At 43.2% G+C, this 12,458-nt stretch overlaps 1 protein-coding gene across 1 annotated transcript in view; it reads left to right on the top strand.

Annotated features, from left to right (window-relative positions):
* Positions 1–4,743: 4,743 nt before the first annotated feature.
* Positions 4,744–12,458, top strand: part of AFF2 (ALF transcription elongation factor 2) — a 530,167-nt gene continuing 522,452 nt past the window's right edge. The window contains exon 1 of the mRNA XM_059732873.1: positions 4,744–4,912. The gene's annotated coding sequence lies outside the window, so the exon portion shown is untranslated. The remainder of the gene's footprint in view (positions 4,913–12,458) is intronic.

Below are 12,458 nucleotides of genomic sequence, written 5' to 3'. Positions count from 1 at the left end.
AAGTGATGGGCATAGAGGGGGCAGAGGGTGAGAAAATGACCTTCTGTGGAGGGTGTAACTGAAGCTGAAAAATATATAGGCCAGCCACCTTATTGGGGATTTCTGAGTAAGCCCCACTCACCCTACCCACATCTACTGCTGGGGTTAAGACAATGGGATAGTTATGAAAGTAAGCCATGGAAAATGTGGCTCACACTCCCACAGAGGCAAGAACCGAGATGCTGCCTGCATAGGAAAGCCAAAAGTCTGTGGTCCTAGGAGCAAGGAGCCTTTGCCTAAAATGGAAATGCACGTGACTCCTTCCTGCATCGATAATGCCAAGGTGGCCTGCCCCTTCTGAGGCAGGGGGCCCTGGGCCAGGCAGGTCTGCTGTGAGGTGGAGCCCTTTAAGAAGGCATAGGTGGGATGATCAAACCCAGGTGATTGATGAACACCCAGTTTCTATCAAGTCTCAAAGCTCTGTGTGAGAAAGGTGCATCCTGTATAAAGGGGCTGTAGGTGCACAGGGGAGGAAGCACCAGATGCGGGGAAAGCCCCTGGGTGGGGGGGGGGAAGGAAAGTAGATGTTGACTTGATGTTGATCTGTGTTGTTTTGGGGTTTGCTAATGACTGTCTGTGCACCCATAAAAGGCAGCTAAATCATCCTTCTTGTGCTGCGAGGGGAGGCCAGAAGCTTTAACAACAAGCTTTTTCATGTGCAATGAGCAAGGCATCTTCTTTTCTTTATTGCTGTTATGGTACTTTCATCCAAAAGGATCCCAAAGTGTTATGGTGGGGGGAGCTTGTTCCACCTGCTGAAATATAGCTCCTTCAAAAATGGACTGCATCAGCTAATTGGCTTGCTTTACAGCTATAGCAGGAGAGAGAGAAAAATCAGGCTCAGAGCACTAAGGAAAACATCCTTATGAAAATCGTAAGAGGTGGTTTAATGATCATACAGAATGAGGCAGAACCTTGTTTGGGGGGTTTTTTTTAATTATTATTAAGGTCACACTTAAAAGGCTGTCACCATGTACAATAAGATCTGATCATTCCTTTCACCAGACTAGTGAAAAAGCCAGACCATGGAATTAATCATAACTAGCTACTGCTGCTAGTTAGCTAGCAAAAGGTTAAAAGCAAGCTCAATTTTACTGGTTAAAAATGCTACCAGAGTAGCATTTGCTCAAATGGTTGTTTTACACATGCAGTGGCGTCATCCAGTTTAAATCCTGCTGTGCTTCTTTGCCAACAACTGCTAGTGAACATTTGCCCACCTTCCCTGCTGCTGAGCAGTATCAGGATTAGATGCAGGGAGGCAAGCAGGCTTACAACTTCATCTGTTGGCACCACAGGAATGCAGGAGCAGAACAGCATGTCAGTAGGAAAAACTTTCAAAATCATCAATTTTCAGGTCTTACCTTGAAATGGCTAGCTTCTGGGCTGGGGAAGGGGAGGAGGGCTTGGGGAGCTTTCCCGAACCACAAAGCCCTTTTCCAATAAAGACATCTCAGGTATTTTATTTATTATTCATCCTGGGCAAGTGCGTGGATGGAATTTCTGCAACGCGGCACCAGGAAATAAAAGCTAAAAACGGATTTTGATTTTGGAGCAGAGCTGGTTCCTGTTTAGGTATTTCTTGCAACACTTTAAAATGACTAATAATTTTCCAGGAATAAGTATCCTTGTACCCCTAGCAAAGGAAGCCATGATTTCCATCTCCCTGGGGGGGTGGGGGGAGTGGAAATCTCTTTAATGACATGGATGTGGAGGAATTTTCTTTTGAGAAAGGCGACTGCTTGAGAAACAAAGAGCTGGTGGTTCTGAGCACGTGTGTCAGCTTCCATAAACACTTGGAAGTAGGTTAGAGCCAAAATCCAAGCTAGGAGCATAGACCCAGAGTTGGGCCTTTTATTGGATAAATGGTAAATTTATTAAGAACTGAAAATTTGGAGAAAGTGGAATCATTTGGGTCCAAATAGGGCAATGCCTTAAGTGGGAATAAAAAAAAAAAAAAAAGAGAAGTTTTGAAATATGAAGTTTTTCAAACCAAAAAGTTTCATTTTGAGGCTTTCAAAATGCAACTTCTCAATCTTGCATTTCAAAGCAGAAAATTCCATTTAAAAATCCTCTAAATTAAAAAGAGACATGAGAGAGAGAGAGAACATGTTTTAAAAGTATACTGTAAATCATTTTGGAATTAAATCTTGCTTTGAGGTTAACTGAATGTTTTGGGTTAACTGCAAGCTGAGTGTTTCAGTTTTATCATTTCCCTGAAAAATATCCAAACTTTCCATTTCAGTTAAACCCAAACCAATCTTTTCCTCACTTTTTTATCTCATTTTTTCCCCATTGAGATGAACCAAAAACCCAGAACTGAACAAGACATGGTCCAGTGCCCCACAGTACAGGACACGCTACTTTTCCAGTTCACACCATACCTCCACCTCATCCAGAGAAGCGACTTTGAAAATGAGCGGTACGTAATGCGTTCCATTTTCACACGTGCAAATCATTTCTGATACTATATTTGTTTAGCAAAAACACATTAAAATAGCAGTAGGTCATTATTACATTATCTGAATAAACAGTTTGTATTTTCTGGGGAGACCATTGGGGTCATCACCTGTGAAGAGGCGAGCTGTCTCTGGAAGCAGAGATGGGAATAAATTGCCCTGGTCACGGCAGGACGAGGGTGCTAAGCATCTTGCACAACAAAGTTTAGTTCGGAAAGAGGTGCAGTATGGGATACGTGTCTGAAAATAGCTACACTTGGCTATACAAACCTAGGGATCACCTATCTCCTCTTTTTCTGAGATGCCATGTGGGCAGAATTCGCAGCCTCGGGAACATGAGAGATGTAGGACAACCAAGTGCTAAGGAAGTTTTGATCTTCGCAGATGGGGCGATTGGCAGGGGTGGCAGTACTTCCTGCTGGTGTTTTCAATCAGCCGAGTGCGGAGGTTGGAGAGGAAAATGCATCCTTTTCTCTCCCAGCCTCCTAACCCTTCCCAGCCAGGTATCCTCCTTTATACATGTGGCCAGCGCCCCAGTTATTCGCTTTAAAGTGTGGTCCCCTTTCTAGAGATGATGTCTTGCCCCTGAGAGCTGTTATCCTCTGCCCATTGCAGCCCTTTCTCCAGCAAAGCCAGAGTGCACCATCAAGCCATGCACTCAAGCTGCCTATTGGGCCCATAAGCAGCCTACAAAGCAGTCAAATCTTTACAGATTAAAAACTCTCAACTAGGTCGTGACAAAAGAGACTAACAGCTCCAAAGCAGCCATTATGGTCTATAGTGTCAATAACACACATTAAAGAGCCCCTAACCACATATTTACACAATAGACCTAATGGCTCCAAATGAGCTGTTATGGCCTATCAGTTAAACAATATGCATAGTAAAGAAGGCACAGGCTAGGCCCAGAGGAGTTACTTTGATCTGCTGTGGCAATTTTCATATTCTGTTATCTCAATAAAATATCCTACTTAAAAAAACCAAAAAAAAAAAACCACACACCTTGTTTTCCTATTTGTTTTATTCAGTAGACAGCAAGCAAAGTAAAAGGCAAGTACTTGAAGGTATATTAAGAATCTGCCAAGCCCACGCAAACCTGAACGTTCAAAGTCAAGCCTAAAACTCTATCCTTCGCTCATTGTGTTGTGCCAAGGTATTTACAGCACACATGGCAAGTGGGATTCCCACAAATGTGCTGTCATTTAAAGCTGTAGTTAACGAGTGTACAGGTAGGTGAATCCATAACTCTGAATTTCCCCTCTTTTATGTATTTAGGCCAGGGTATTTACAGTTACTTTAACGTCGTCTTCTGCAGTTTAATTTTATCTCTCTATGCGGCGGGGTACTTACTCGCACATAGACATCCGGCTCATATTGCTTCCTTGTGACTCATTAGTCGTCTCCTATGAGTCGGGTATATGATTTACTCCTTCCCCCCCCCACCCTTTATCTACCATAGAAGCAAATTCACTTGATTTAGTTATTGAGAGTATAGCAGTCTGATCACAAAGAAGAAAAAAAAATGGGTGGATCATCCTAATCCACAGCACTTTTTGTTGACAAAAAGCTTTACAAACCTTATCTGAGCAATAAGGGAGCTTTGGTTTCTTCCTTCCTGGAAAGCAGTGATGGTGCTGCAATGATTAGCAGTGCAGGGCCCAGTCCATTGCCCTTCCAGTCTTGTAGTGCTTTGTTCTGGGAGAATCTGAGATACTTTAGAGTGAATATAGTTCCCATGGAAATGAAAGGATGGCTCTTGGCACCCGCCAGATAATATGCAGGCAGGGATCATACACTAGTCTTGACCTAGTTATTCCTAGTTTCAGTGAGTTTATGGCTAGGACACCCTGGTAGATCACCTAATCTAATTTACTGCCTAACTCAGGCCATTACATATCACTTATGACCAATAATTAGCCCAATGATGTCATTTAACCTAAAGCTCTTCAGTTCTAGAGACCACTGCGTGTGCTAGGGCCAGAGAAGAGAGGCCTGGGTAAAGATAGTGGCCCTTAGAAAGCTTGTAGGTATGTGACCATGTTGGCTGGAGTGAAGTGGAACACAATGAGGCATGTGGAGCTGAGTGAGGGACAATGCACAGCTGAATCTGATGTAAAAGGCTATTGTAATCAAGCCTTGGTTTAGGGATGGATGTGGGCTGCAATCTGGTGAACCCAGCTGGAAGTAATCAGCACTAAGAGGACCCAGAGCCAGGTAACTTCAGTCCCACCTGTGGGAAGCAGGAGAAGCAACCCCAACTCCTTTATCCAGCCCAGCTCCTCTTGCAGAGCTTTCCTGACCTTTTGTCTCCCGTAGAACTAGCTGCTTGTCCTAGCCCTGCATCTCACCCCAGGGAAAGAGGAGCAACCTCTGCAGCATGGACTGGCCCCTTCTCCAAGAAAACCTCAACAAAGGAGGTAAATATGAGGTGAAGACAAGCCTCTTGTAGGGTTCTGCACTTCCTGCAGGGTTCCTGGTGGTGAGCGGGTACAAAGTGAATCAGCCCCTTCAGGGTACAAGGCAGAGGCTGGTGGGGTGATAATGAGCTCTCCTGAGAGATCTGTTTGTGTAGGGACTGGGAGATGAGCACAGACCCCAACAACGGGGCAGAGTTGCGGTGAGAAACCCTTGGTAGATGGGGTGGGGAAGGTGCAGGGTGTTCTTGCTTCTACATCAGGGGTTTGGGAAGTGGGATCCCACATGCAGGCATATGTATGGGGCAAGGCTTCTCCCTAAAATGTGGGGATGCAACCATGTGGGTGCTCAGTGTTGCAAGGTTTGGCCTCTCCTGCTGAAACAGTATGGTTGGATCCCTGGTTTTGACAAACGGGTCTGCAGCACCTCTGCTGTGTTCATTTGTGACCCTATTCTTCCTGCTGTGTGCGCTTGGGCCTCCAAAAATGTCTCCTGAAGAGGATGATTTGACTCTGGGGATGCAGCAAATATCAGAAGTGATTTTTAATTGACAGATTTGATGCATTGTTTTGGGGTATTTCAAAGTCCTAGTGTGGCCAGTTCCTTTCTCTAGTGACTAAGCTGCTATTGAAGGCTCGGCAGTCTGTTTGTGCTTCCAGTTCGTTCGGACCGGCCCGTTAGCCAAAGCCAGCCCCAGGTACTCAAGCCTTTAGAGCAGAGGCTCTAGATTCAATCCCTCCAGCGAACTCAATCAGGGACTTCACTTCGGTTGTATGCCCTGTGATGTGCACATGCCCCAAACCTCCGTGGAAGTGAATTCTTGCTGTCAGTGTTTTCATGACTTTAAAGCTGCTTCTCAACAAAGCATCCAAATTACTGCAAATGGGGGGTTTGGATTTAGATCCAAACTATTTATGACCTGACACTGACATTGTAAACCACTTATGAAACATTTATTCACAAGTTTGATTATAAAAAATAAAAAAACCCACAAAAACCAAAAAACCCATATGCCATTTACAAAAGAAATAACTTATGGAACCATCAAATTTTATACTGGGGGGGGGGAAGGTTTGAAAACAAGACCACAAATGACAAAACGTACTATTTAGAGCCCAGATGGCGGCATAAAATAAATAGCCATTTCCTCAGTGGAAGCATAGGCAATTTGGCTGTGTGAAGCTGCAATTCCAGCAGAGATCCTTGAAACAGATGTTGATATTGCTTGTGCATCAAAACTTTAGGAAAAAGCAAGATGTTCAGGTAGCATGGATGTACAATAACTGACAACCTTAGATGCCTTTATCTGTATGAGAGAGACTTATATTTAAAGCCAAAACATGCCTTTTGGAGCTCAGAACAAACAACTTTCTGCTTTCATGCTATGATGCAGAAATATGATGTGCTATGATACGTCTGTCTGCAGTAGTCAAGAAATAGCTGTATTTTGCTTTTTAAAAATGATCCCGCTGCTCTACCATTTAGGGCGAGAGGAGAAAAAGGGAGAACTTGAAGAAAAAAATCTTAATCTTTCTCCATACAACAGAGAAACAGGAACTAATTCTATTCAGATCTTTTACATCTTCTCTTAACTAAAATATATTGGACAATTTTAACCTCTTTTTTTTAAGAACATCCAACTAAAGTCACTTACTGAACAACCATGGACTAGCTTCTGACATGGTTGGTTGGTTAATAGTACCCATGGCTATTTGGGTACAACTCGTCCCAGGCAAGCTGTTGGCTTTGGCCGGCCATGGGAAATTTGGATTCCAAAGGTAATTTCTGAGACAATTATAGGAAGCAAACGCGTGCAATTTCTGCATGGAAGAGATTCTCTCCACACAGCAAGCAACAGGAGTGTCAATTCTTAAACTGCTATGCCCTAAATTCTGCTTTGGTTTTTAAAAGATGCGCATAATTTACCCTAAATCAGTCTTTTGGTTCATTTGACAGCAGGAAGGTGCGTTGCATCCTGTTTGAGCTTGTATGTCATTTAGTCAGTCACTCCAGTAACAACGTATTGAGGTTTGCAGAGATTAGGCTCACAGCCGTCATTTCGGAATAGCCCTTAGGTAGTTAGAGAGCTCCCCAGGGAGGTGAGGGGTAGGTGGCCCTGCTCCGTACCCCACAGCGGGTCCTTGGAGTTAATTCTGACAGGGTCAGCCTTCATTCATTCATTCCTGCTTCCCCGTTACTATGTGACCTTCTTTGGGATGATGCCTGTAACCCTCACGGTAGCTACAGGAGAAAAGCTTTTGCAGGAGGCACATGGTATCTGTCCTGTTGGCTCTGTCTCACTCCAGACCTTCCAAGATCTAGCACAAGTCTCGGGCAATCCATGATTGCTGAGAATGAAGCCCATGAGCAGTTCCCTAAGAGTATAGATCTGGCTTTATTTTCCTCCATTGAAAAATGATCATTTAAAAAAAATTTCCAAGTGCAGTTTTGCTGAGTCTCATAACCCTTGAATGGAGGCATTTGAGTAGGGCATGGGGTTGACCTATAGCAACATGGCACAGATTTATTATTATTTTGTTGTTACTTCTGTGTATTCAGTGGCTTGCAGTAATTTTGTGCACCCGTCTAAATTACATAATGCTGTTTGAAAATGATTAATAGAGCAAAACCCCCTTCCCTGAAACCTGCCAATTTATTTAATTGCTTTAACAGTCTACGCAGAGCATTTTTGCCCTTACACTCTGCTAGCTAAAAGCATTGAGCTGTACATGGGTACCAGCGATCCCACTGTCTGCTGGATGAAATCATAACTGCTCCTGTTTCATGCACCCTGTAACTGCAACTGTTCTCCCTTAAATGCAAGGAGCAGAAGCTTGTGATGTGCAAGGATGCCCCAGTCCAGTTCTGAGTGATCCTGTTATCCAGCCCGGTAGCAACCATCACCCCCCAAAAGGTCACAGTTTGATAGACTATTTAAAACGTCTCTAGTTTTGGGAGGCCTCAATACCTCGTGGCTAGAATCGGGGAATGGGAGTCAAGAATTGTAACCTGTGGTCCTGAATCATTAACTTGTTCACTGTGAGATGTTGGCTGAGTTGCCAGACCCCTGTCTTGCTTTCGGAAGGAAGTTGAGATCTTTCCGTGAAAGGCGAGTATATGTATTTTATCCAAGAAAAGCCTCGAGGAACTTGCTTTCTCTTTTTGATGGTAAATAACACTGGCCCTAATGCTGTGCTGTACTGATCTTCTAATGCACACCTAAGCCAGCTGAGTCAACTGGCTAAATACCATACATCCTAGTATTAATTTCAATGATCTTGACACTCCTGTATCACAGTGTTACACTTTTATACTCCCCTGTCAGCAGGTAGTAAATGTGACAGTGTTGTCAGCCTTCACCCAGCCAAGGCCTTCTCTCACAGAAGTGTATTTAATAATGTCACTCCTCCACAGGGTTGGCTTTTATATATGCAGTACATCACCCTGCTGGTGACTGGAGTTATCAGTGTTATCAATTAGTAATAATAATATTAACTAATTAGTTCTGGTGATGTGGGTTTCTCCTTTCAGAAAAATCCTTTTGTATTGATTTAAGGTAAAAACAGATTGGGACAACCAGACCCAGGATAAACCCAGGCTTAGATGCATCAGAACAGGCTTGGGAGAATCCTTTACCGGGGCATCTTGAATGGCAATTAACTTGGATGAGCTATGATTGTCCTGGGACAAAGTGTTATCTGAGATACTTCACAGCTACTTAAAGTGGGACAATGGGCCTGTAGGATCCCAGGAGAAAAGGCTTTGCCCTAGGAGAAATCCCACATCTGTTTTTTTTTTTTTACCCTGGGATCATGAAATCTGAAGATACAGCCTATTTTCTCAGGAGGCTTGCACCATGTCACCACTCACCCTGGGAGCACCTCTTAACGCTAGCCCCCACAGAACGAGGAGACTATAAAATCAAAGCAAAATGAATTTATTTGATAAAGATAAGTAGATAAAACCATAGAAAATAAAGTGGGAGAGAAGTAAATTCTCAGTCCCATCCACAGCTGTTGTTTTAACAGAATTGCCTTTCCTCCCGAGAAGAACAGATGCTCCAGGGCCTCAAACTGCCTCAGTCCAGTCAGTGGCTCCAAAGCAGGGGCAAGACCTCCTTTAAAAGACTTGAGCCCTAATGAAATATGGCAGGACCCTTCCAGGATGATCTGCATACACGTGGGAAACTGAAGCGTACCTGACATTGTCTACTAGAGGTGTCACGGGCCTGAGCCTTAGCCGGCAGGGAGCTTGGCCATTTTGTGTATACAGGTATTCAGGTTGTAGCCGTATTGGTCTAGAGCAGCGGTTCTGAACTGGGGGTACATGAGATATATATTTCATACATTGTCTAACACAGGTCGAAGGGCCTAAAAAAGTAATTTCCCACTGGAAGGGGGTACGTGAAGTCTCACTCTGAGTCCAAGGGGTACATCAACTGAAAAAGGTTCAGAACCGCTGGTCTAGAGGCAAAAGGAATTGGGAATCATGGTAGAGGTAATATCTTTTATTATATCAACTAGATTTTTGCAATTCTTGTTTTTATTTTTGCAAAATTCTAGCTGGTCTAATAAAAGAGATCACCTCTCCCACAAGCTCTGATTCCTTTTGTGCATATAGCTGTCTTTCAGGCTGCACTTGTGTACCTCCAGTCTGCTCCAGGGCCAACACATGTACACCTGCTTTTCTGGCATTAATGAGCATTAGAGTAAAAGTGTGCGTGTGGTTTATGCTCCAGGAGTGGCTGAAAATCAGGCTTCTGGATGCAATGCCTCTCATTTTCCTATTGGGCCTGGACATAAAAGTGGATGTGTTTTTATGCTTATAACTAACTAGTAACAGGCACAATCATAGTACTTAGATGCTGATGCAACTCTTTGAGTTGTTGGGTTGGGGTTTTTTTTGGCTGTTTGTTTTTGGGGGGGGTGGGGGGAGGTTGCTGAATTTACTCAGCTTTATGTATAAGGAAAATTCAGTTTTCCCTCAATGCATCACACACTGATATGCCTAGATTTTCTACCTATAAAATGGGGATAATGATACCCCATGATCTCACAGAGGTATTGAAAAAAATAATTTGAGTGCGTTAAGTACTTGGATACTACAGTGATGAGCACCGTAGAAAAGCCCACAAGGAAATAATCATGCCATCTTCAGAGTAGGTTTTGAACAGTATGCAATAAATGGGCCTGGGACTGCGTATGGAGCAAGGAGGAGAAAAAATATTGAACTGCTGCTCATTAAGTGAACGCTGTCCATCCACTGAACTGTGTGTGGCCGGGGTCCTGTGGGAGAAAAATAGTATGTGATCATGTAATTAAAGGCTGTGTCATAATAGATGCACACAAGGAGGCCAAATTCAGGTTGCACAGGGAACCTTAATTCTGTCATTTCTTAGAATTTTCAGTGCTTGGCTTTGCTGTCTTGATTTTTTTAACTGTATGTGTGAGAGAGAGGGGAAGGGCCAGTTATGAAGGTTTGGGGTTTTTTTAAGCAAACTGAAAAAGCAGAAGCTCCATGATAAGAAGTTGTCTTGAAATGAATATGCCACAGTATCGGTTCACCACAGAGGCTCTTGAGCTCCTAGAGTAACTACTAGTAGTAGGTTGTCATCCTCAGGACTACAGTGGGGGGATATCTGATGCACAGAGGGGTGCTACGGCATGGGACACCCAGACTCCAGTCCAGGCTCCGGAGGGGAGTAGACTTTAGTGGACACCGTCTCATCTCCAGACTGTCCCTTCTCATGCCTTGCAACAACCAGCTCCTTTTTCCACACTTCAGGTGCCTGCAACTTGCAGTCTGTTTTCTCATCCATAGTCCCAGTCCATATCTATTACATGGTCTCTCAAGTCCTCTCCAGCTCCTCGCCTAGACAGTCCCAGTTCCCTCCTCCTGGCTCCTCAACTGATTTCTCTAATATCTGATCTCCCGGCCTCTCCCGGCCACCTTCTCTGTCCACGTTTGGTTCCAGTTCTAATCTTTCTTCTCAGCTAGGTTGGCTGTCTCATTCCCACCTTTGGTCTTATTCCTGTCTCTTTGCCCAGACCTCCTTTTTCTGCATTAAATATGTGCCCTCCCTGACCATCTTTCACGCCCCAGTCTTTTTTCACTGTGAAGGAGTTTCCACTCTCCTGGAAACCTCCAATCTTCCCAAGTTGCTCTACACCGATTCTGTCCCTACAGTTATTATCTCTGCTGCATTAAGTTCAGGCCATTATTTCCTCCTCATGCTGCGTACCCAGATAGGGAAGACTTGAGAGCCCAGGACAGTGTGATTAGAGAAGTGGAGGGGGCTTCTAGGCAATTGAATCTGATCTGCATCTGCAGGCAAGCATTAACTAGGAATTCTGAAAATCACCTTCTGCAACGTCTACACACCCTAGTCCTAAAGCATATTCAGAAAAGAGTAAAGCCTACCATGCCCCACAGGTAAAAAGTGAGGGAGACGGAGTCATCATCAGTGCAATGACAGGAGTATTTTGGGACCTGGACCTGGATCTTGACCCAGCAGGGCCAGCAGTCATTATTGCAAGGAAAATCCTGCTCAACCCTTGCCTTTAGCATATTGAATGCAGAGTCTTCAGAGAATAAAAGGTCTAGCATGTTTCTATTGATACAAGTTGTGCTTTCTTTCAAAAGTTTATAACGGGGCTATATTAGTTAGCCAGATTCTTTGCCAGGACAACGTAACCTTTGGGACGGGAACTTATTTTACCTTCTTGACAGATTTTAAAAACTGTTTCAAAATATAAGTATCTTAGAGCTTTAGTGCTGGCAAAATTCTTTATTCTTCCCATTTTTTAATTAAATTAAAATGAAATTAAAAAAAAGGAAGAAAAAGATTAGCCTGGGATAGGTATGACATGGGAAATTTCAACTCAAAGGGTTAACATTTTGCCAAGTTACCAGCATTTGAAAACAAGATGTGAAAATGGGTAGTGTCAGGCAACATTAATAATAGCTGGTACCATCCACCATATTGTACCAGCTATTATTTTTAGATAGAGGGCTGAAAGGCCAAAATAAGAGGCAAATGTATGTGATCATCTTTTACATTTTAATAGGCCACATTAATGAGGCTGGCATGCTTTTGCAAATGCGTTTAATTTATTCTTTTGATTAAAAAGTGGAAGCGTCTCAGCACAAACCATATTATTTCTGCATTTCATACTTCTCCACTACATAAAGCCAATTCATACTGATAGAAACCAGCAATTCTAAAATTATTGTTTACGCTGCGCACAATTTCAGCAAAACTCATTGTAGATTTACTTCATAATTGGTTTACTCTGGTTTCCCTATCGGACTTAGTGAGCTTGACTCGAAATTGGGGAAATTATCTGGATGTAACTATTTCAACTTTTTTCTTGTTTTGTTTGTTTCTGTAGGAAGAAAAAAAATAGCTTCCTATACTAGAGAGAGAAAATGAATTATTTCCTTTTTTTTTTTTTTGTTCGGTTTCATGCAAGAAGATCTTTTGCAGCACGCTGTTTTGATTCACCACCAGTGCTTTGGCTAGCCGACAACGTTGTGGGTAGCCTTTTA

Source organism: Alligator mississippiensis, chromosome 8 (assembly GCF_030867095.1).
Source record: "Alligator mississippiensis isolate rAllMis1 chromosome 8, rAllMis1, whole genome shotgun sequence".
NCBI lineage: Eukaryota > Metazoa > Chordata > Crocodylia > Alligatoridae > Alligator > Alligator mississippiensis.
This window is presented reverse-complemented; position numbering and strand designations above follow the sequence as displayed.